The following is a 24,046-nucleotide window of genomic DNA, read 5'->3' as shown; positions in this document are numbered from 1 at the left end:
CAAACCAAAGCCCAATCCTATAATAAATCCGTTTTCACACCCTTTAATTGAGACACTCCATGAATCCCCATGGTGTGAGTTATACTTCACCTAAAGAAGTAATAAGCCCTACTTGTTCAGTTACAGGTGTGTTCCTGATGGCCTTTGGCTGGAGGGCATTGACAGATACTTGGTACTTGGGTTGCGAGCAGGGCAAGAAGCGTCTATTGCTTTTCTTCAAACTTGTTGTCATACTATTTGATTCTTTAAAAACTATATACATGTATTACTTTGATATAAACTAAATGCACATATTAAAAAAGAACTAAGGCCAAATGTTGCATTCACTACAGATCCTTTAGCAATGATATTAAAATTAAGATAACATATTCACATCAAATGGGTTACTTAAGAACAGCTAACACATACTCTATTAACTTTATAAAGAGTAATTTATCATTTGAAAACATTTGGAATTCAGTGGCAAGTGTCCAGGAAAGAACTTAAATTAAAAGCAATCAAATGGGCTGGGCATGATCTTCAAACAGAGGTGGAATAATTACCACCTGGTAATGGCCCAATATCAAATAATTCATCTGGAGCACAGAGCTCTAGATAACAGGAGAGGTCAACAAATGTTTGGTGATTAAGACAATGATGAAATCTAATAAACGATCCACACATTGTTAAAAAAAAAAAAAATCATACTATTCTCCTTAAAAAGTAATTTAAAAAATTCCTTAATATCATCAAATATTTGGGCAGAGTTCAAATTTCCAATTGTCTCATAAAAGTCACAAATGCCTTTCTTTTTCTTTTTAAACAAGTTTTAAAAATTGGGCTCCAAATAAGGGCCACATAGGCAACTAACTCCGTTAATGATTTTCATCTGAATTAAAACAACTGAAAAACTCACTAAAAAAAATGTGCCACCAGGGGCCAGCCCAGTGGCATAGTGGTTAAGTTTGTGTGCTCTGCTTCGGCAGCCGGGTTTGCAGGTTCAAATCCTGGGCGTGGACCTACGCACTGCTCATCAAGCCTTGCTGTGGTGGCATCCCACATACAAAACAGAGGAAGATGGGCACAGATGTTAGCTCAGGGCTAGTCTCCCTCAGCTAAAAGAGGAAGCTTGGCAACGGATGTTAGCTCAGGGCCAATCTTCCTCACCAGAAAAAAACACATGACAACAAAAATGGTGATGGAGTAGTTTATAGATTTGAAGCTCATCCTACATTTTTGTCATTTTTATCTGTTGATGAGAAGTAGAAGTAAAGGAGTTGACTCAAACTAAATCACCAGATTTGAAAAACTATAGCAGACATATTTGCAGAGATAGTCTCATTTTTTTGTGTTTAAGTAAATTCTTGAATCTTTACCATTCAATTACAGTAATTATTGATTTTGAGATGCTTTCTCATACCTGGGAGTTGAGTGTTGAAAGTTCTGATTGGTAAGTTCTGCAGTGACTATGTAAAGAAAATGCTTTGTTCAGGGTGTCAGTAACTGTATTAGAATTGACAAGCAATTAAGGGTATCCATTATTTGGTTAGCAAAAGCTCCTTTTTTAATAGCATTAATGGCCTCTGAAATTAATACTTGCTTAAATTACAGCTTTGCAACATTTCTCTGTTGAGTCATTGTGTTTGTAAAGATTATGACTCGTTATACAGTCATGGGCCTGTGACATGAAACCAATGAAGTAAATTTTCATGTGAATTGAAAACTAGACAGTTTTCTTTTCTGTCAAAATTTTATGAGGCAGATTTTCAAATGAGGGTGTGCCAGATGCATTGCTACAGTGTACTTTATGGTATCCCAGTATTTAGAATGTTTCTATAGCTTCCTCACCACTTGACTTCTACCAGGGCATGATTAGAGATTTGAGGTGTAGTTCTGGTAAAGAGAAAGAAGAAGTCACTTTAAGAAGAAATAAATGAAAGAAGACAGAGAGCTTTTTAAAATGGAGAAAAAGAAAGGGTCTAATACATTTTGACACTACATATTCCTCAAAGTTCTCCTCCTTTCCTCTGGACAATCATAGCAAAATCCAGTGGAATACAACTGTGTTATTCTAGATCTCACCTCCACAGAATAACCCTTTTACCTATACTCTATGGCATCTCTTAGAGACTTATTCCTGGACACATCATACAGGGACTCTTCTCTTTGAAAGTTGAATTGTCATCAGAAGTCTTATTCCTCACACTGCAAGAATAAATTTGCAAGAAAAAAATTCTTTAACATGAACTACACCCTCAACATCATGGAAACTCTATTTTGAAGTGAGGAAAGGATGCTGAAGGATTCCCAATTTGCTGCTTTTCAGAAATAATTGAACTCTTCCTACTAAATTTGAGTGGGCTGAGACCACCTCAGGACTCCCCAGTGTCCATCATTACTAGGAGAACAAGATTGTATACACTGAATCCTCAAGTGTATTTGTTACTTAGGAATGAAATTCATTATAAATGGAAAATATTAAGGTCCTTAGAACCACAACTTTCTCCTCTCTTAGACCGTTTTTATCTTGACACATTTTTACCTCCACTGCCATATTAACCATTTCCAATATCAGAAAAAAAAAGGTTATCAATCTTTCTTTTTTGGATCACTTCCCCTCCACATTGCTCTCATCACCAGGTTCAGGGCACCCTAAGATCTCGGTGAGTGGCAACGAGTGGGAGGCACAGCCAGCATAGCTGGCCCTAAGCAAGCATTTTTATTATGAAACCATCCTTGGTGTCTCCTTTCTGGCCCTGTTTCCCATCTGCCTCTCCCTTTCAGCACATCTTCCATGTTGTTCTTCTTTTGTTGCCTTGAATCACCTGCCAAAAAGCACTTGGAAAAACCCATTTGCACGAGAGTCTTGGCAGGTCTGTGAGTATTCCTTGAATTTCTTAAGAATGAATCTGTAATGGTAAAATGGAAGCTTCTATGCACTACCTTTCCAGTCATAACAAAAGGTATGACTGGAACAAAAGGTATGACTTCCAGGTACCTCTCAGCCTATGTGTTAGGTCTGCACAGTGAAGTGATATCATCGGGAACAGTTTTTTTTCCCTGTTATTTTGAGCACTGTCAGAAACGCATGATTTTTAACTGGTTCATTTCTTAATTCAGAATTGGCTATAAAATTTTAAGGGAAGTTTATTTGATTTAAGTTTTATTTTTAACTCTTTGTGATAAAAATGAGAACAAGAAAGAATTAACTCTATTTTCACAAAGGACTCAATCATTGTTACGACACAGACAATCCAAGATTGTGCCATCTTTTAAAGATGATGTTACAGTTACTAGTAGACCCAGATAACAGCTCCAATGTAATCCCAGGTTCCCATATTGAATTAAATCTTCTTTGGGTTATTTAGGTCACATACTGCATAAATGCCCTCTCTGTGTCATTTCTCTGTAAATAGTGAGTGTGCTTCAGTTATCTTTATAATATACATTTATTTTTGGAGCTCATTAAACAGGTTAGGAAATTTAAAATAGGTCTAGCCAGTAGACAGAAACTAAAGCTGAAGTTAGAAATACTCTCTATGGTATTATCTAACACAAGATGAGAGTCGTTTTTCAACTCTTGGCTGCTACCTACAAAGGAACTGAAAGAGCTATTTGAAAATCGGATCTTAAAATCGGATCCACACTTTTAATATATATATATATAGTTACTGCTTAAGAATATTAGTTTTATTTTAAAAGCAAAAATCCTAGTAGATAGTGATGCCATAAGCCATTTTGTCCAAGTAGAGGTGAGAGTAAGAAAATTCTAGTTTAAAAAGTACAGTCCAGTTTGTCTTCCCCACCACTCCTCTCATACTCCCTTTTGCTGCATATACATGGTTGTAATCCCTCCTTAATCTTAAATTGGTTTGTATTTTTCTAAAGTCTAACATCGTTCCCAGAAAACAAACTAGGTGCTTAGGGATTAATAATTTAACTGCATTTCACTGAAATGCAGTATGAATTCATTTGATTACACAGGACAGTACAGTAAGTCAATGCCTCTGTATGGGAAGTGGCTTCCTTGTGTTTTGAAGGAGTTAATCCCTCAGCGTCTCATTTATATCCTAAGAGGGACTGATGGTACCAGGAGAAATATGCCAGTATGTTCAATACTAGAGGACTTCTCTTATTTCAGATGTACAAGAGAAATAATGTATTCATCCGTGGGAGGAACTGACTCCTCTGTTTGGGTACTTTAAAGACTACATTTTATTCATTAAATCTTTAAAACTTACTGATAGCTTAGAATAGCCAAAAGGAGCAATTTACAAAGAATTGATAATTACCAATTCAATAACGGGAAGGGCAAAGAGCCTTCAGACTTTACCTTGTAAGATAAACTATAAGATCTTAACATGCATTTTTAACATATTCAAAATATTCCCATTAAGAAATTCTAAATTTTTTAAAAGTATCATACTCCCAAATATTTTATCGTACTTCATTTGCTCTCATTTCGGCAATAAGTTCTATACTTAATACCTGGAAAACAATCTCAACATTCTTAAGAAGTCAGAAAGTGGAGCATTTCAAAAATAGATAGTAGGGGACATGCTAGGAATTTTAAAAACCAAGAAAATATCTTCAGTATGCTTTTTGAGAGGAAGAGGTGATCCATGGGAGGCTTATTTATGAGTTTATAGGGGTGTTTTGAGAATTTTTACAGGAGTTGAAATCCTTATCCTTGTCCAAAGGAAAAAATAGTAGTGTGTTTGCATGACCTTGAAGACTGATATTTTGAGCCATTACTTAATCCAGCAGCTGCGGCAGTGCCCTTTTGTTTGATACAAAATAAACAAAAAAGCAGAATATAATAAGGCAAGTGAATTCTTGAGCAAGTTTGCTGTGTGGATACAGCTTCAGCTTCCACACCATGTTAACTATTTCAGTGTGATAGTGGTGCTCTTCTCCCTAGAGTTTACTGTGAGATTTGGGCCAGTAATAGACAGGCAACCCACTTGGGGACAAAGATCACCGGTGAGCCATGACTAGCACAAACAGCAAAACAAGATCATCAAGGATAATCCACTGGAGAGAAGCCAAGCAGTTTATCAACAAATCACTGCTGAATAAATGTGAGGACAACTGACCTGTACATCTACATGTTACAGAGACAGGAGCCCTGAATTGAGATATTTACCCACCAGTCAATATATATTGTGGGTTTATTATGTGCTAAGCTCTGTCGTAATCCTGTAGGTGGCTTAAAAGAAACAATTCTTGTCCTTGTGGATTTTAAAACTCTAGAAGGAGTGACGAAACATTGCATTTGATAAGGATCAAAGGAAACCAAAAATTTACATCAAAAGAGCAAATTAACCATATATTAAACAGGGTTTTAAAAGAATGAATGCTAGAGAATAGACAAAGAAAGCAAAGGGAAGAAATAGCAAATAGCACAGGCAGGCAAGTGGAGCGGTAAATGTTAGATATTAAGTACAAATAACTTTAGACATCCTCAAATGCAACTTCAAACCTGTGGTAAAGTCCCTAACTTGTAGAAAGAACAGCAGAGACAGAGATGGACCAGGAGTGTAGCAGTCAGGAGAACTCCTCGGTGAAGCCATCCCCAGGGATGTAGCCGCAGCAACAAGGCTGTTATTTCACTCATCATCAAGTTATACCAAGCACATCCTGTTTCCGTGGGGACAAGAACTGTGAAGCAGCCAACATCTTGAGCTCACCAAAAAAAAAAAAAAGGAGCCCTCTAGGTTATATACCAATTTATTTTTAACGATGACGTTTTTTTGCTCAATCCTTGAATCTCTCAGGCTGGTATATCATTGAATTTGGTTGGCCCAGAGAAAACTTTGTGGATGTGAGTTTGAATGAACATGTAAGCATCGTTTAGTTTTGTTTTTTCTTACCTGCAATATGTACCGCGTTGAAAGAAATAGTTTTACTCACCCCTGCTTCTTCTCTAGGGGATCCTGGGATTTCTCCTGCTGTTACCGAACCAAGTGGGCTCATCTCCTTGTGAGTTAAATAAGACGCTACACCAGTGGAAGTTCTCTCACAAAGGAAAATGTATTTGCAGCAAATAGGAGGCCACGAGGAATCATTTCCAAAGTCATGGTGTCCCCGAACAAAGTGAAGCAGGAACTTTTATTTCAGTTGGGGAATGAATATTCAAAAGAGAAAGGCAGGTATTCGCTTGCACAGGCTCAGTTGGAGAACATGCTTTCACATAATGAGGCCTAAGCTCCTCCTGGAAAGATCTTTGTATTAAAATAAGGCAAAGGTCATGGGTGTAGCTCTTGTGGCGAGGCTTGGTCAATTTCAGGATGGCTGGTGGTTACATCTCCTTAACATACAAAAGGAAAAGAAACAAATTAGAAAAGCAGTTAATTGCTTCCAACCCACCTTTGAGTTTCTCAAGGCACCTAGTCAGTGAAACTACTACTCTGTGTTAATTGCCAATATGACTTTTTTCCCCTGTGTTTACTCTCAAATGATTTTCTGGGATACAGAAACAGTAAATCAATGGCAGTACATAATGTCAGGTAACTACTTCTAGACCCTTTCAGCTGAATTTTGAGATTCAAAGCATTTGGATCTCTCATAAGCCTTCAGCAAAGTGCTGTTTTCGTGCTGTGGCTGACTGCATCTGCTACATAAAATATGGCTTCCTTTGAGGTTTTGAACGCTACATCCTTTGGAAACCCTCAATACCAAGATAAAATAGAGCTTATAGCACTTGGTAAGCTCAGACTCAAGGGAATTCCCACAAGTAAAGAGTTCATTTTCAATATTTTAGAAAAAAACAATAGCAACTACCTCCAACAACTATGCATCACGCAAGAAACATAAGATCAGTGGTATCTACATATACATGTGTATTTACACACACATTCTAAAATGTGTTCCATATGTTGTAGAGAAATAAAATCCATCCATTTTGGTGAGCACTAATATCTTTAATTTTAAACCCTAAATTGAGCAAGATACCTTACCATTATGTTCATTCATTAGAAATGTTTACTAAGTATCTACCGTGTGTCAGTAGATTAGCAGTTCTAATGCTATGTAATCTGCCTTTATTACACATTTTTATTTGGAGTTTATGTTAGTGTGGCAGGTAAAAGAGCAGTTGTCAACCTGTTTTAGCATGTAAAGATTATCTGATATTTCACAACAAAGTTAACAGCAAATTCTTTCAGATCTGATTGTTTTGTTTATCTTGACTGCTAGAATAAAGTAACTGTTAAGAGTTATGCTTGAAACAAAACAAAACACTCTATTTCCAAATATTTATTAAGACTATTCTCCACTGTTGTCAAGCATGGTATCTGTTTTACACGATATATACCAAAAAAGTGTGTTTTCAAACTGATTATCGTTTCACAAAACTAGTATAATGACTAAGAAATTGTAGATATTTTTAGTATCATTTTTTCCCCATAAGGAATTAGTTCTTTTGACCAGTTAAGGATCCATTTTCATGATGTCAGATCACTGGATGGAATTTTGAGTTCTTGGAACTTCAAATGCCTCATTATGTGATTTATGTGATATAATATTCAAATGTAATTGAAAGGAAATGCTTCATTTGAGTCCATTTCCTGAGCGTGTCTTTGTAAATAGATGCGAGTTTGGAAACTTTCTCTGGCCGATACCGCCTGTTTTTGTCATTCCTGAATGCGTTCTCTTATGAGAATTATATGTTTAAATGTTGACTCCAATTAGCTTAAACTTATAAGGAATCATGCAATACCAGAGCCGGAAATGATCCCTTAAGTCCACCTCATCCCGTCTCCTTATTTTATGAATGAGGACACAGAGCAAAGAACTAGCTGCGGTATATGAGGCTTTACTACAGAGCTGCATCTGCTGCCAATTAGTTCCACGTCCCAGGTCCAGTACCTGACTCAGGTGAAAGGGAAAGATTCGTTCTTTTAAATAAGAAAGCTATAAGATGTAAACTTCACACATTCACTTGAATTGGAACTGTTAAATTATTCACAATTCTTTAAGTATTATTTCTTTCTAAAACTTGGTCTGTAATTTGTAATCATGGTTTGGGTGGATATATATAATTTATTTAAAATTTTGTAGCCTACTTATTCCCCTCCCTTCCAAAAAAATCCAAGTATTTTAGGGTATTTAAACTCATAAACAGTATGATCATTACAAATAAAACCAAAAGACCAGAAATCATACAGACAAAAAGAGAAAAAAATAACTAGAAAAGAGATAAGATTGTTCTCAAGCATTGAACTTAACATTGAGCTTCCTGGCCATCAGGGCCATGGCAGGATGAAGTCTTTTGTTCTCTTTTTTAGATGAAAGAGGGAATAAAACATTCTGGTACTGAATCCTATATGATTTTAACCTATAGCTCTTTATGTAAAGAACACTAAAATAATGAAGAAGGTCTCCAAAAGAGACTTTGAAAAAGAATCAAAATTTCTTCATGTTTCTTAGATTGAACCCAGTGAAAGCATTTGAACATTAAATTGTATTCCTGGAAAAGAATTTTCTTTAGGACAATAGAGTTATTAACTTAGATATGCATATTACTGATAATCTTAATTGAAGCAGGTTATCAGTAATAGAATAGAGGTTAAAGCAATTGAAGAAATGAGGATTAGTTTATCCCTAAACTTAACACTGGACATTCAACACAGAGGCCATTAGATTGATGTGGCTCTAATGCCGTGGTGGCCTAGGTAAGCAAACCAAATCTGAACCTATAAATGCCTCATGGTCACGAAATCAAAACACTAAGGACGACCAATCACAAACAGCCAGCTAGGCTGTAAACTGTAGCCAATCAAATAATTTCCTTTCTTTGCTTCTGCACTTCCTCTGTTTGAGTCTTTCCCCTGGCTCCTATAGGGGGAGCACTCCTAACCACTTCAGGTTAGGGGCTGCCAGATTGAATTGATTTTTGCTCAAATAAACTCTTAAAATTTTTAATATGCCTCGGTTTATCTTTTAACATCCCTTATAGTTTTATTCAAATATTATATGAACTATGCTTTGGGCTAGAATAGATGCCAGTTTGTTCACTATTGCATTATAAACAGCAGGATGAACTGTATCTCCACCTGCTTGGACTTCCTGAGATGTGGGAAAAGTTGATACCCTTCTCAGGATACTCACCCAGGGATAGCTTCATTCCAGCCAAAGGCCCAGTGGAAGTAGACAAGAAAGTAGGGAGGCATGGAATGGGAGTGGCTTCCATGGGTCTTCATCAATGTGGTCTCAGGATAACAGGATTTTCCCCTTCTAACTACAAGATGCCCAGTCATAGCCTGGCTTCTGTAAGGGAGGGCAGGGTATGTGAACTACATAAATTCCATGTAAAAGAAACTCTTATCTTGAAACTCTATGTAAAGCAAGAAGTCTAGAATAAATACCCAGGTAGCTTTTGTTGGTGGTGTAATCAAATTATGAAAGTCGATTTTTCTAAATTAATCCTCTGTTTATTAATTTTTCCTTTTTTTCCCTTTTGGGTGCTAGGCCTTATTTTCTTAAGGAATTGATATTTTTCTTTTCTTTTTTTTTTTAAAGATTTTATTTATTTATTTTTTCCCCCCAAAGCCCCAGTAGATAGTTGTATGTCACAGCTGCACATCCTTCTAGTTGCTGTATGTGGGACACGGCCTCAGCATGGCCAGAGAAGCAGTGTGTCAGTGCACGCCCGGGATCCGAACAGCAGCGGAGCACATGCACTTAACCACTAAGCCACGGGGCCGGCCCTAGAATTGACATTTTTATTTTGCACTTGTGTTAGTCCATGTCCTCCAAGAAGCAAACACCAGTACCAGATTAAACATGCTAGAAACTTATTAGAGGAACTGCCAGTGAGAGAAAAGGGGAAGAAGCAGGGAGAGGCTTGGTGTGACCTTGGGTGAAGGAGAGAGGGAAGGAAGGAAGGAAGGAAGGAAGGAAGGAAGGAAGGAAGGAAGGAAGGAAGGAAGGAAGGAAGGAAGGAAGGAGAGAAGGAAGGAAGGAAGGAAGGAAGGAAGGAAGGAAGGAAGGAAGGAAGGAAGGAAGGAAGGAAGGAATCTAGACGGGCCTTGCAGTTCTAAGGAAAGTTCAGTGTGGCCATCTGGGAGGTCTTGAGCCAAAGTCTCTGACACCAGAGGAATCCCAGATCTCCCAGGAACAGACCTACTTTAGTATCACTACCACACCCAGTCATTGGCTGAGGGCCAATAGGAAGGCAGGGCCCTAGCACAATTAAGGTGATGAGTTCCAGAGCTTAGCAGCTGGGGCCATTATTTATAGTTACACTCTCAGCAGTCAGTGATCCAAAGAGACACATTCTCATGGCCACCATAACAATGTACACATAATGGCCTTAATTTACCTTGAGCAGAGTTAATCATACTACTTTCCATTTTTTTATCTATTTAATATATAGTAATAGAAATCACTTTTTGAGTGTTCACCATGTGGCAGACGTTATTAAAATCTTTACATGCGTTATGTCATTTCATACTCATAAACATCCTGTTATTATTCCCATTTTACAGAAGATTGCTTAATAAGTTTCTTGCTCAGACAAGCTGTGATGGACTATTACATCATCTTGGTTAAACTGAAAGCTGTTTCCCAGAATCCCCTCACTATATGGTCCCCCTACCTATAGAGGTAGCCAAAAGGAGAACTTGCAAGAGGTTTGAAAATTAGTGCTGCAGCAGACATTACTCTCTGAAAGCTATTTTGCAGTCGGATGAGGTGACGGACAGATGAAGTGGTCATCAGTGGGTTCCAGCGTGTCTTAGTTCTCCTCTGCTCTGCTAGTGGGTCTTCTTCCAGCCTACTGGCCCTGATGATCAACAGTGGCCTCATGTATACTCCCAGATGCTTGACTATGAACCTGTCGAGTTGGTCTCCATAGAAAGAACAACTCTCCATAAAGCTTTCCATGGATCCTCTTTTATGGTTCTAATTTAGCAACTGGATATACTTGGCTTCTCAGATTGGTTGCTTGCTAACTTTTCTGATCCTCTAAACTCTCCTGTCCAGACCTTCACTTCCCCAGCTCCTCCTACAACTGCAAAGTCTAATTCCTATAATGAATCCTCTTTCCCAGAACACATAGGGATTCTCTTCCCCTGCCTGAACCCTGACTTATAGAGTAACAGTGCAATAAACATCTGTTGAATGAATGGGCAGTCTAGGCTTAGCCTATGGATTGAGATCCATGAGGTCAGTCTTCAGAGTCCAATATCTTGTGTTTTGGATGAAGGCAAGCACAATCCATTTGTTTCAAATACTCAATATCCAAGACGAAAATTGGCCAGAAGTCATTGAGGTTAAAGTACTTCACTCATTTTCCTGTACAAGAGTTCATCATACTATTTCACAATATGTGATGTGTGGTGTCAAAATTTTGTCAAAAAAATTAAATAAGTATAAACACCTACAAATGCACCTGGTTGAGACCCCAGATTTTTGTATCCTAGAAAGTAGAGGATAATATTTGTCAAGAAAATTTTAAGAGCAGGCATTATCAGTCAAGCCTTTAATATGAAATAATTTCTAATGTGTCTAAAATTGCCTGCTCTTCAAGGTGCTAGAGTTATTTAATATTACTATGTCAATATATAAAAGTGAGTGTTGAAAATTATCTTTCAAAAACAATGGCATTGCCATAATTTATATCAAACTTTTTATCTGAGAGTAATTTTACAAGACATTTATCTCTTGTATGCTTTTCAACTTTAAATTTTGAACAATAAAGAATCAAAATAAATAATGTCACCAATAGTGCTATCATACCAACCTGGGAGAAAAAATATAGGGCCATAATAATAGTCACACAGTTCTTTTCTGTGCTTGTTCTATTTATCTATTAAATCAGCCCCAATTCTATCCTATAAGCCTCTGCATGGTACAGCTTTGCCCACTGATGTCCTACTTCATTCTGCCAATAGGGGTCACTAGAGGGAGTCTACAAGGCAGGCAGGAAGGGCAGAAAGGACTTCCCTCCTCTTTCTTGTTTTTTCTCTCTGTATTGCCTGGCAGTGGTAATTTACCCCCAAAATGACTGTTTATTCCCACTCCTTTTAGCACTTCCAGAACAAGTCTTGTCATACGCCTTAGAGAAACCAGCACCAACCAAGTGGGACCCTGATCAGAGGTCAGAGCCTCCACTCAATGAGGCCCTTCCCCTAAGCTGTTACTCAGGTAACTTCCTTCTTTTCCTTTTGTTCCCACAGACCTTTGGGGCAGTCCTCGCTTGCTCTTGTTAGCTCTGGGTTTACCCTAATGTTCCCTTTTTCTCTGAAGGCCTCCAACACCTCTGTCACCATTCCTTATATCAAATCCTCCTTGTTGAAACACTCAATGTGAATTCTGTTCTCCTGACTGGACCCTGTCTGATATAGTCACCATTTTATGGCTTCTAGCAAATAAAAAGGAGCTTAGATCTCCTTCCCTGCCTCCTTCTTCTCAACTATTTATGAGTGTTTCTAGGGTATGTCTTAAATGCCCTCAAGAAACATCCTATCAGCTACTATGGTGCATCTGCAGTTTTCCTCTTCTTCCCGGTTCCTTGGGATACCAAGGCCTTGAAGCTATGACACTTAGGTCCTGCTGACAGGCATCAAAGGTGAGATCTTCCCTGAAGGTCCAAATATGGACCTGCTACTCAATCTGCTGCTCGGTCTACCGCGCCCACTCCTTGCTCCAGAAATATCTGTCATATTATAACCTCCGCTCTTCAGGGCTGCTTTCTCTGACATAGGTTACATATTATTATTGTGTTGGACTCTCAGTATCTTGTAGACATGTAAGAAACAGCTTTCACTTTTACAGCCTATTTTATTACAAGTCCCACCCCATGGCAGAGATCTGAGTCGTGGGGCTGAGCTGAAGTGCAATCTGTGTCACTGATAGAGTGAAGTACTCAGAATTACCCTTGTTCCCACAGAGGGGAAGAGGTCCCACACCCACGCCTGCCCTACTTCAACCAGGTTATCGCCCATTTTATCTGTTTTATTTTCATTTCCTCTGAAGATTTCATTTGAACAAAGGAGTCTTCTGCTACAAAAAGATTTCCAAAACTGCTAACATAGAACCTTCAGATGTGCCCAGCCTTATCTAAATCCAAAGATAAAAATACCTGAGGTTTTAAGCTAAGACCACTACTACAAGTGTAAAAATTTGGACTTTTAAATTTAAAAAAAAATTGTATTACAATGTATTTACGTGGCCCAATGATTCTTAGGATTCCATATAAAAATTTCTCCCAAGTTTGATAACATTTACAAAGAATAAATTTCTCCCGTATTTGTTGAAGAATATTGCTGTGTGTACATGATCTCCTAGGAAACTCAAGGTCTACATTCCTTGAAATTGTATTTGTGGGTCCAAAGAACTTATTAGAAAATGTGCGGTAGTTATACTTAGTGCTTTGGAGGCTCCAGAGCACAAGAAGAACTCCTATCAGTTAAAAAGATCATAAATCAGAATCCCTGGATTTCACTAGTTAAATAAGAAAAATTAAGAAATGTATTGAGCAGCTGAGATCTCTAATAAGATATTGTACTTTTCATTAATATGCATTAGTTTCAAGGAGTAACTGAAAATGGCATATGAAAGAGATTTGAAAGCTATAAAGTACTAATGGAAGTGAGGTGTAGATATTTGCAGTGTTCTCAAAAAAGTGAATACCAGGGAAAATATTTGAAGAGGTAAAAAAGAAAAGAAAAGGAAATGAAAATACAGAAATTTAAAAGAAATCAGAATTCTATATAGGTACAAGCCATATAAAAACAGAATTTTTAAAAATTGACTTCTGTAAAGTGATAAATTCACTATTAATGTTTATCAGATAAAATAAGCAAAATATGGAAAACTATTAGTCTTCAAACATTGAACCATTTACTTGTGAGATTTGCAATAATTTCTGTGTAGTTCCATAGATTTTTCATATATTTTTTTCCAAAGGAAAATGGTTCTTCATAGACATTTCCATAGAATTCTTTTTTTTTTTTTTGGTGAGGAAGATGAGCTAACATCTGCCAATCCTCCCTTTTTTGCTGAGGAAGACTGGCCCTGAGCTAACATCCATGCCCATCTTCCTCCACTTTATATGGGATGCTGCCACAGCATGGCTTGCCAAGCAGTGCATCGGTGGGCGCCCAGGATACAAACCGGCGAACCCCAGGCCACTGCAGCAGAGCGCGTGCACTTAACCACTTGCGCCACCAGGCCGGCCCCTCTATAGAATTCTTTTGATGTGTTCTGTCCTCATGGATTTCAGAAAAGATTGCTCTAATGTAGATTTTTCTCTCATATGTTGTCCAAGTTAATCTCATAGCTGGATGGTTTTTGCATGTGTATTTAGTTAGGATAAATATTCCTTATTGCCTATGATGTCACTTTTAATTAGTGCATAACACCTTACTCATATTTAGTTTTCTTATTTATGATTCATTTAATCCAGTAGGAATAAATAAGACTCTTAATAGCTTTACTGACTACATCTTGACTCGTGTAAATATGTATCATTCATGGACTGATCCACATGAGCTTAATGGTGATCTTTACGCTTTAACACAATCTGCATCTTAATAGCACCATGGAGACAATGGCGAGTATTTTTGATCTCTAGATTGATCAGACAATAATTTCCAATGACTTTATAATACTTTTGTAGAAATTGGATGTATCTTACATCATGACAGCAGAAAGATCAACAGTCTTCCATCCTTATAAAAAAGGAATTTTTCGTTGACTCAGACTTCACACTATTCCAGCCAACTGGCCCTGCTATTCAATTTCTAGCAGAAAAGATTGCCTAATATAAACTATTCTAAAGCTAAAAGACAATTTTTGGAGGGATCTGTAATTAACTAGCTTGTAAATAGTGACTCTGTGACAAAAACTGCTAGTTTTCCCCAAATAGGCATTCTCCCCTTATTCTTTTAGTAATAGAACCCTGGAATTTTTAACCAAGCACATGAATGCCCGGAATAAAGATTTCATTTCTCAGCCTTCCTTGAAGCTAGGGATAGGCATTTCATTAAATTCTAGTCCATAGGATATGGGTAAAAGTAAGGGGCAACTTCTAGGTCTGGCCTATAAAAGAGTACACTGTGCACTTTCTTCTTCCCTTCCTATCAGCTGGGATGTGGATGTGATGGTGAGATCTAGAGCAGCCATATTTGGCCATGAGATATAGGCTACATGTTAATAAAGATGGAAAGTGCTTTATCCAGTTCCGAACTACATTTACATGAACTAAGAGAGGAATAAGCTTCTATTTTATTTAAGTGACTGTTATTTTGGCCTTTTTTACCACATCCAAACAAGTATCCTAACTCATAAAACTCAAATACATAAAAATTCTATACTATATTGAATAGAGTGGTAACTCTGGCTCAACTACTTATTATCATTATGAATTTGAGCAAATTACTTAAAGTTTCTTATCCTCAGTTTCCTTCCCCTTCTATAAAATGTGTGTTGCTATGAGGATTAACAGTTAATTCATGTAAGTGCTCACCTCTGTACTTGACATAAAGTAAGCCTCAAAAATGTTAGCTAGTATTATTATTAGAGCAATATGTCAGCCCATTCAGTTATATATATGTATTTTTGGCAAATAACTATTTCAAGAGTTTCTTTGGAAGTTATGTCTTTGGTTAAACTAGTTAAATCAATTATATGTCATAAGAATACTTCAGTGAGATCTTTTAGAGCTTATATTGGCATTTGTTACCATCTACTCATAAATTTGTTAGGTTAAATTTTTCTATGGCATAGAACTTTGTAATCTTTATTACTTCTTGGTTGTTAGTTGAATCGGATTCTAGAATTGATTTTTAAGTAAAAACCTTAACTTTATCCATAGGGACATCTTGTTTTATTTCCATGAAGAGGTGAATGGACCTTCTATTGAGGCCCATATCCTGAAGGCTCTATAATTTTCACTCGTTTGTAAACCCTATTTCCAGCTTGAAGTCTGGACCTTGAACAGACATCTAGAACACATGCACACTGGTAACATTTTAAAGATAATTTCCTTTAAACCACACCTAGCAAAAAATTCTCAATAGCTTTTCTCCAAGAAGCCATGAGAAGTAATAGTCACTAATCTTTGAGCATTATTTCTTGAGCATGGGATATGAGGTTCCCTAATTACACTGGATCAGTTTTTCTGAAAGTGTGGTTCAGTAAACTAAAGGTGTTACACAAAAAGATGGTTTCCTGGGGCTGGCCCTGTGGCATAGTAGTTAAGTTGGGTGCACTCCACTTTGGTGGCCAGGGTTCATGGCTTCGGATACTGGGTGCGGACCTACACTACTTGTCAGCCATGCTGTGGCAGTGACCCACATACGAAATAGAGGAATATGGGCACAGATGTCAGCTCAGGGCTAATCTTCCTCAAGCAAAAAGAGGAAGATTGGCAACAGATGTTAGCTCAGGGCCAGTCTTCCGAAGCAAAAAAAAAAAAAAAAGAGATGGTTTCCTGTTCAAATAAATATACGAAATGCTAAGTTAAATAATGTTAAACAGGTTTCTTTTTTGCAGGATTCCTGTGAAGGCTTTAATATGATAATGTATGTCAGAAATCTCTAGGCGAGAGTATTGATTGAAGCATTTTCCAAACTTACTTGATCAAGTAGCTCTTGTTTTCATAAAGCATTATATAGACCTAATATGAAACCCTGTAAATGCTAATTTCATGTTTGGCTTACGCAGGGCCATTGGGCAGCTGCATGGGTTTTCTGTCTGCGTAACCATCCTATCAGATTAAACCATTAGTCAAATGCTTTCTTGGATCTAAACTTTGCTCCTTAAACCCCTTTAGACACTATGCATTAAAATAATGACCATTCCTAGAGCCTGTTCTCAGGCCCAATTACGGCTTTCTCTTTCTCCATTGAACCTTGCCGCTGAGGTCCCTGTAGGCCTAATAGCCAAGAATCTTAATTTTTTCAAGGCTTCAATATACCGTCCTGCCTATAAAGCAAATCCATTTGCTCTGAGTTCACCATGATCCTAATGTGGCTTGTGGATGGCCTGCTTGGTAATGTTATTGACTGAACCCATTGTTTTCTCATGAGCTATTATGCATAATAAGGTTATCTTCAATGCTCAAAGATGCCACAAGGAACCTGTAAACTGGAATTCAAAATGCATAGCTAGACCCCCCAGAACTCATAACTAAATAAACTATAAGTTTCATTAACAGTCAGAAGAAATTTGAATGAGGACATTGTTGGCTGTGCTATTGATACAATTTGCAAGAAGGTGTGTGAGGAAGTGGATGGACTACTTTGAAGACTTGGGGTTGTTATTGTTTTGTATTGTTTAATAGAAAGATTACAGTCATGTATAGGCCTGTACCCAAGACACACCTTGCTCAATTGAAAGATTTCTATCAATAACAGAGAGGAAAGCTGCTGTTAAAGTCTATTATCTAGGCAAAGCTTTGACTATGGATGCAAGAATCCATTTTAATAGCCTAGCTCCACTCACTAATTAAGCTAATAACACTCTGGTCCCAAGACGGGGTGGCCTGTTGTAGTAATTACAGGCCTATACATCTGACGGTGGTGCTAAGCTTGAGTTCCAGCTCTACAGTTTATAGGATGTGTGACCTTCGCAAGTTACTTAAACTCTTAAACCTCTAAGTACCCTCATCTATAAAATTAGGCTAATATTAGAATCTAATTCATAGAGTTGGTGTGAGGATTAAGAGAGATGTTTATGTACTGAGCTTGCGTGTGGGTAGTTAATAAATATGAGCCCGGTAGTAATAAATATAAGTAGTATTTAATAAATATGACCGCCCACACATGCACGCATGCATGCACTCCCGCAAAAATGAAAGACCTCAGCCTCATTGATGTAATGGCATATTCTTTTTACAATTTTTGTCTACCAAATGATATACTTGGCCACAGGCTCTTGCCTATTATTCTTAGTCAGGCTAGATGTAGTATGTAAAGCAGTTTGAAGGTTTAGCTTTGAGAAGGTAGGACAACAGTTCACATATTTGCAGTAAATGCCGGCTTTGTGTCTTGAACTTTGCTGAAGGCTGTGGAGTATATGAGAGAAATTTGAGGTAGGCACTCAGTCTGTTGAAAGAAAGGAACTTAATGTACTAAAAAGGGGCTGAGGAGGGGTGTCAAAATCTACTGGCTGAGAGGAAGTATTTCCAGTATCTCAGGAGCAGCAGCTAGAGTCCAGACTCCAGTGGTGGTTGAGGAGATTAGAGGGGGTGAGTGGAGTGGAGACAGAGTTGGAGAGAACTAGGAGAGAAAGAGCCAGAAAATTACAGCTGCACCACTACTTAAGAGACTGCCCTTCCTCTCAGTCTCCTTTTCCCATTGACTTGACCCTTGAGGGGTCTGAAGCAGCAGCTCGTGAATGAGGCAAGAGGTGAGCAAGTGAGAGAAAAAAGTCTAGCCCTCTGATCCTCCCCACCACCCCAGGGAAGGCTTCCAGACCTGAAGCAGGCTTGTGGGAAAGGGGGTGGTGACTGAGGACAGTATGTTTCATATTAAATGAACAACACTGGTATTAGTCTGTTATGCTAGATCAGACTGGACATTTTTAGCACATAAATTAGTTTGTTCTTGTCCTTAACACAGATCAGAAAATCTAGGGGAACTGCCCTATATTTCATTCAGGGGCAGGAGTACAGTAAGTCCAAAAACAGAGTTTGGAAGGGACGATGAAAGAAAGACTAAAGTTCTTTATATTTAATAGTTCTCTATTGAATCAGCTGGTTCCATAAAACATTTACACATCAGATGATTGCATAAATGTTTTGCTTTTTATTTGAAAGTGCACTCTGCACTTGATGAAGATAATCTAATGAATTAAATTGGTGTCCTTTGTTTTATTATTGCTTTAGTAAAAATTGTCCCCACCCAGGGCATCAAGACAAGTGACTGATTCCAGTGCTATTTTATTTTCTTCCTTTTCTGGAGGTGAATGAAAAAACAAAAATAACTTCCTTTTTTAGTGTCCTAGTAACTGTAATGAAAAAGCCAAGCATTCATGGCTGAATGAATGCATAAGCAGTAGTTCCTTTACAAGTGAAAAAAAGAAAAGTTCAATCAGGCGTGACTGCCATGGTCTCCTTAATAGGCTTGCAGAATGTACTGGGCAGACACCATGTATTCCAATTGCTAAACCAGAGTGAAGCTGAGGTAGTGCGGGTATGAGTTTCCACAGGAAAGGGTACAAAACCATTACACAGGATGCTACAGAAGCCATGTGGAGTGAAGGAAATGCAAGCTTGAGAGTCAGGTCTTTGAAGGTCTGTGCACCTGCTGTTCAGCATAACCGAGATGGTATGTCATATTTCACGCATAGAAAATGATCAAATGGCAGATAGATATCTTTTCTAAAGAAACTGACAACACTACCTTTTCAGACAGAGAAACAGGATATATGGATCTTTGTTTTCTAAAGTAAGAACAGCAGACACTGATGGCATAGAAGTTACCAGTAACCAATGTACAAACTGTACATGAAGTCAATGATGAATGAATTTTTAAATCATGTGTCCATTTCTGGCACTCTTAGATACAAAGAGAGTAATTTAGCATCTTCATTCTCAAGTCTACCAAAACTTTTTCATGAAGGGCTGGGACATTCTTATCCTCTGTTCCCTTTCCTCCAATCTATTTTTAACTAGCTGGCTTGGGGGAAATTATTGAATTTGTTTATGTAACACAAAAGAGGCACCTTACAGTTAAAAAATTAAATCTTCCCTAACATTAGAATTCTACTGTAGAAACTGGAAAGATGAATTGACTCAATTGTCCATTTTATTTTCCTAAACACAGAGGTATGGAATTACAAATACCAAATAATTTTTATAAATCCCTCAAAAAGCTGGTTAATTAGTCATATCTATTATTTGTAGGTCATAGTCTACAAATGCACATATTTCCTGAAATTTCTACAGATTAGACTGTGTGCTAATCTTTTGGATAAGTGGAATAGAAGAGTGATTAAGAGGATGGTTCCTGGAATCATACATAACATATGTGCTATCAAATAATACATTTGAAATTTAACTTCTCTGCATCTCAATTTATTCAGCGGATACATGGGCATAATAATAGTACCTTCCATCCAGAGTGGTTTTGAAGATTGTATAAGATAAAGAAATAACTATGTTCTCCTCTGCTTCAGGCCTTCAGTGACTTTCCACTGCCCTTCTGATAAAATCCCCAAACCTAGACATGACCTATAAGGCGCTACATAATGTACCCGCCTGTCCTTCCAACTTCATCTTGTTCTATTTTATTCACTATCTGGCTGAAAGATTTTTCAGTTCCTCCAAAGTTCCTGGTTTTTGCTGCCTCAGAGGTTTTACAAATGCTCTTCTTTGCCTGGAACATATCCCTGTCCTCCCACAGGCACGCACCGTACCCAGAGTTCACTCCCACCCAGTCTTTACTTCTCAGTTTAAATGTCACTTGTTTGAAGAGGACTCTTCTGATCTACCAACCCAAACCCATTCCTTCCCCTTATGATTCTCATGCATAGAATCTTGTTCGTTCCTAATACTACAAGTGTTGGGGTACCTTGTTTGAAATGAATGAAAAGATAGACAGGAATCAGGCAGATGACGAATCAAATGTTACTTTTATCACTTTTAGACAACATGTCAGGCTCTGGAAGCTATGGATAGATTCAAACCTCCCACAGGTCTTACAGCTTGGAAGAGCAATAGAGAGTTCTGGCTCTCTGTGAGAAAGAGGAGATGAAAGAGCAGGGCTCATATGGCCGGTTCCTTCTTCCAAATACACCGAATAAATGAGGTACTACACCATCACTGGGCAGAATGTGTGTGTGGGGGGGATGGGCGCAAAGAGAGGCCAGGAGGGTTAGAAACTCCCTTTGCATGAAGGAAAGGTTGGGAGTAGGGCAAAAGCATTTCCTCCATTCTCAATTAAAATGTATTAATTTGAACCATATGCAGCGACCATTTTTGAGGTTAAATACAGACAAATAGGAAATTCATATGGTTTAAACATAGTCATACATGTGTATGTTGTATAAACACGTAAATATATAAATACATATGTATGCGTGCATAGATATGCTGTGTAGTATATGTAATATATGTATCTACATATATGTATACTATACATATAGTATACTCTTACTATATGTTCTATATATCTATATGTATGTATAATAATATATACACCTGTCATATATATATATACATCATATATACGTACATGTAATTATTTGGGTAATATCTGCCTCTGCTATCATACTGTAATCTCCAAAAAGATAAAGTATGTCTACTTTGTTTATCTCTGCATCTCTGTGACTTGTCACATTTGATAGTATCTACAAAAAATAGTTGAATGATTAATAGCTGTGAAGTGTTTTACATGTTACTTGACTTATTTTAAGAGCTCAATAGATGCTAGCTATGACAATGATCACACTGCTGCTGCTTCTGCTGATAAAACATTCTTACTATGTTCTGTATTAACTTTTGATCTGGGCTGTATATTCTAAGACTTCCATTTCAGAAGTCCATAAGCTTGCCTTGAGGGTCACTCATATAGCTTGTCTTTTCACTGATTATAATTTCAGGCAACATCCCGTAGTTTCAAATTCCACAGCTCCTAAGTTATAACCTCAAAGAGAAACAGGGTGAGTAGACACTAGAGCAAACTAGAGAGTGTATGTCCTGTCCAAAAAGGGCAGCCAGTTTCCAATCCATTCAGACTTGCTTTGTGGGAATGTGGGTTCAGTGTTAGCAGACATTCTGATTTTTCAAGAGAAGCTGAAAATTCATATTTTAATGTAAAATCTTCTAAATTTGGGAAAATAATTAAAAATTGCTGAACTCTATGTGGTCTGAAAGATGCTTGGACTTCATGCTGCCCATGAGCAGCTAGTTTGTGACCTCTGCTTTTATGGCAGTTGTTTGTGGTACGAGGTTTTATCAATCCTTTTCCTGTTTTTCATTTACCTTTTACACTGATATTATTCTGTGCATTTCAAATTAGTTTTTTTTAACAGTTTAATTTCATTGCTTTATGAGGGATCTATTTCCAGCTGTTGCTTTTGTATCTCTATCTCTCTATCTTTCGTTTCTCTAAATCCCTCCTCCTTTTTTTTCTGGATGGATGTCAGAAGAACTTTCAAGGTTAGTTATTTATTATGAGTAGCATTTTTAGCAAAAAAGGAAAAAAAATGGAGCTATACAGTATTTTCAAGCTACAGCACAAAGAAATAGAATTTTGTGATATGTTTAGTAAACAATTTCAGAAATACATGAGAAAACTTGACACAACAAAGTAGAAGCAATGATTTTACACTCAGTTAATGTATTTCATCTACAGATCAATTGGGCAATAGTTAGGTTTTCTGGATTTCTCTTAACAATGATTTTCCTTAAGGAACTTTTTTCCATAGAAAAATAAAATTAGATTTTTATGTTAGCAGTGGTAGAAACTACTGGATGTCAACAACTCTAAAATGTGATCTATTTTTGGATACATGAATATTTTCTATAACATGAGAAAAAAAATCACTGTGACCTAAACTATGAAATAACACTATTTATTTAGAATTTTTATTATGTATATATATGAAAATGCTCTTTGAGAATTAGACATAGTTTTTTTTTGTGTGTGTGTGTGAAGAAGATCAGCCCTGAGCTAACATCTGATGCCAATCCTCATCTCTTCTGCTGAGGAAAATTGGCCCTGGGCTAACATCTGTGCCCATCTTCCTCTACTTTACACGGGACGCTGCCACAGCATGGCTTGACAAGCAGTGCATCAGTGTGTGCCCGGGAACCGAACATGTGAACCCCGGGCCGCCAAAGTGGAGCACACACACTTAACTGCTGCGCCACCGGGCCGGCCCCTAGACATAGATTTTTATCAAATAGCACACTGCTCTGTTTCCTTGCCTTTTTGTAGAAACCTAGTATAATCTTTTAGAAGACATTTCGAATGACAATTAAACTCAATGTGTAGCACTGTCAACGCAAGTAACTTAAATGAAATGTTGACAACAGAAACATCTGTGATCAAGTTCATGAACATGTGGGCAATGACAACTATGCTATGACTGTGGCCTGGCCAACAACAATTCATTTTAAGATGAATCTCCATTTCAGAAGTGGTAAAGTGTAAGAATTTGTGTATCAGTATCAATGAAATCGTCTAATCTCTTGTGCCTAAATGAATGTTGACATATTAGTTTTATAGGAAAACTTAGTTCACTTTTTTCTTGATATTATTTAGTGATTTCTGAAAAACTTATGTTTTAAAATAAATTATTTCCACAATACCATCAACTTTTAGTTAATAATTAAATTGATTGAATATTTTACACTGCTCCTTCATCTACTTAACAGTAGACATCCACTAAGCCATTCTCTTGTGGTGAAAAAGAGTTAAAAAAACTTTCAAAGCAACTCTCAAAACTTGTAACAAAGTACCAAAAGGAGCCAACTTAATAAATATAAGTATTTCAATTTAATAAAACAAACATTTATCTAAGGCCTTATGATAGGTACTTCAGGGAATTCAAATCATAATAAAAGATTCCAAGTACCCATAATGCAAGGCTGACTGACAAGAGTATTCTGCAAAGGTGATGGTTTTTCAGGAATACAAACAGTAATAAGAAAAGCTCAATATCCTGAATGCAAAGCCCACTGACATGGGTACTCCTCCAACAGTGGTAAAAACAAAGGGCAATGGGAAAATCCAAGAGCCAGCGTTGTATATGCCTGAATATAAGGCATATCATTTTCCCCTAAACATTAGGCACCAGAAAAGAGGTCTTTATGGCCAAAACTTTAGAAGGCTTCTCTGGGGCATCACAGCAGAATGCTTAAGCCATTAGGCTTTGAATCCACATTATCTGGGTTCAAATTCTGTCTCCCTTATTTACTGTTTATGAGTTCTTAGATGAGATAAGCTTTTTGTGTCTCTGTTTCTTCACCGGCTAAAAAAGGAGATAATGATAGGATCTACCTTCCAGCTCTGTTGAGAGGATTAAAAGAGTTCATAATCTGTAACAATGCCTGGTACATGGAATCTACTATGTGTCACAGGATCTCTACCTTCCTTCAATTATTGTA

The 24,046-nt window shown here is 37.4% G+C and overlaps 1 protein-coding gene across 1 annotated transcript in view; it reads right to left on the bottom strand.

Moving 5' to 3' along the window:
- Window positions 1-6,102, bottom strand: part of DTHD1 (death domain containing 1) — an 81,278-nt gene extending 75,176 nt beyond the window's left edge. The window contains exon 1 of the mRNA XM_058546862.1: window positions 5,853-6,102. The gene's annotated coding sequence lies outside the window, so the exon portion shown is untranslated. The remainder of the gene's footprint in view (window positions 1-5,852) is intronic.
- Between the last annotated feature and the right edge of the window lie 17,944 nt (window positions 6,103-24,046).

The sequence above is a fragment of the Diceros bicornis genome, chromosome 8 (assembly GCF_020826845.1).
Source record: "Diceros bicornis minor isolate mBicDic1 chromosome 8, mDicBic1.mat.cur, whole genome shotgun sequence".
Lineage (NCBI taxonomy): Eukaryota > Metazoa > Chordata > Mammalia > Perissodactyla > Rhinocerotidae > Diceros > Diceros bicornis.
This window is presented reverse-complemented; position numbering and strand designations above follow the sequence as displayed.